Genomic DNA, 1,618 nt, shown 5'->3' on the forward strand with positions numbered 1-1,618 from the left:
CCTGAGAGTTAGAGAGAGGTTTTGGTGAAACCAACCGTTGGGGGAATGGAGTAACTGGCTTCTCTAGAAGTTCCGGTTCTAATTTTTGTGGGGCATCACTAGCTCCATCATTGTTGTCCTCTTCTGGTTCTTGAGGTTTTTCGGGTCTAACCGGAAGAGTTTTATCAATGATCTTCCCACTCCTAAGAATGGTGATGGATTTAGCATGCCCCATCTGATTTGAAGAGCTGGGATCATTAATCTCGTACTGCGGTTTAGGATTGAGGAGAGGTTGTGCAGGAAGCATCCCCTTTTCTATAACCGTCATACGAGAATCTATCTTTTGCATAAAATCTGTAATTCCCCGCATTGCCTGAGCCAGCTCTTGTATAGAATTTTGAACCGGTTCCTCTTGAGGTTTCACTTGATTTGGATTTTGATTGAAGAAACCTGGAGGAGTAGCCGTTTGTCCATTCCTCCAACTAAAGTTTGGATGATTTTTTCCAGCCAGGATTGTATGTATTGGAGTTAGGTCCAGTAAAAGGTCTTTGATAGTTGTTTACGGCATTAGCTTGTTCATTCAACACTCCTTGAAAGGCGGGTATTGTAGGACAATTTTCAGTTGTATGAATGTTGCAATCACAGATGCCACAAACAATTTCATTAACCTTATCCTTCTTTCCTTTCATGGCCTCAACTTTCCTTATGAGCGTAGTTACTTTACACTTGAGATCATCCTCTTCTTTCAAGAGATATAATCCACCTTTCTCCTTTAATTGAGTCGGCCTAGACGTGGTGTTCGACTTTGGGTAATAGTCCCATGATTGTGTTTTTTCAGCCAGACTGTCGAGGTAATCCCATACCTCGTCGATATCTTTATTAATGAACTCTCCATTACACATCGTCTCAACCATTTGGCGCATGGAAGATGTCAGTCCATCGTAGAAAAAATTTGTAATACGCCACGTTTCAAATCCGTGTTGTGGGCATGAACTGACCAAATCTTTGAACCTTTCCCAACATTGGAAGAATGTTTCATCTTTCTTTTGGGCAAAGTTCATGATTGCTTTTCTGAGGGTAATCGTTTTATGATGTGGGAAGAATTTTTTTATGAATTTCCTCTGCATGTCGTTCCCCGTGCCAATGGATCTAGGACGCAGTGAATGTAACCACGTCTTAGCTTTCTCTTTTAAGGAAAAAGGAAAGAGTTTCAGCCTAATTGTATCCTCAGATACATTAGGGTAATATAATGTAGCTATAATCCCATCGAACTCTTTCAAATGTAAATATAGACTCTCTGATTCAAGTCCATGGAATTTGGGAAGGAGTTGGATAACTCCTGGCTTGATGTCCATTTGTCCTGTGTTTTCAGGAAAAATCATGCATGAGGGCATACTCACTCCCGCCGGTTGTAGATAATCACGTAAAGTACGAGGCGGGGGTGCCTGATGCACCTCATTTTCATCTTGGGTATCCTCCACCCTGGGTGGAAGTAGAGGAGGTTGGTCTTCAGCCATAACTTCAGTTAACTCAGGGGATTTCGAGCGGTGTCTAGTCCTGCGATGGATAGTCAACCCCTCAACCAATCCTCCTTCAGTCAAGAGACGTCAAGTGTTGTCACGGGCCCACTTGGGCATGA

At 42.6% G+C, this 1,618-nt stretch overlaps 1 non-coding gene across 1 annotated transcript; it reads left to right on the forward strand.

The window, feature by feature from the left end:
- Positions 1-951: 951 nt before the first annotated feature.
- LOC131219838 (small nucleolar RNA R71) lies at positions 952-1,058 on the forward strand. The gene has a single exon (XR_009158480.1). It is a non-coding gene; the product is annotated as a small nucleolar RNA R71 (small nucleolar RNA).
- The last annotated feature ends 560 nt before the right edge of the window (positions 1,059-1,618 follow it).

Source organism: Magnolia sinica, chromosome 11 (assembly GCF_029962835.1).
Source record: "Magnolia sinica isolate HGM2019 chromosome 11, MsV1, whole genome shotgun sequence".
NCBI classification, from domain to species: domain Eukaryota; kingdom Viridiplantae; phylum Streptophyta; class Magnoliopsida; order Magnoliales; family Magnoliaceae; genus Magnolia; species Magnolia sinica.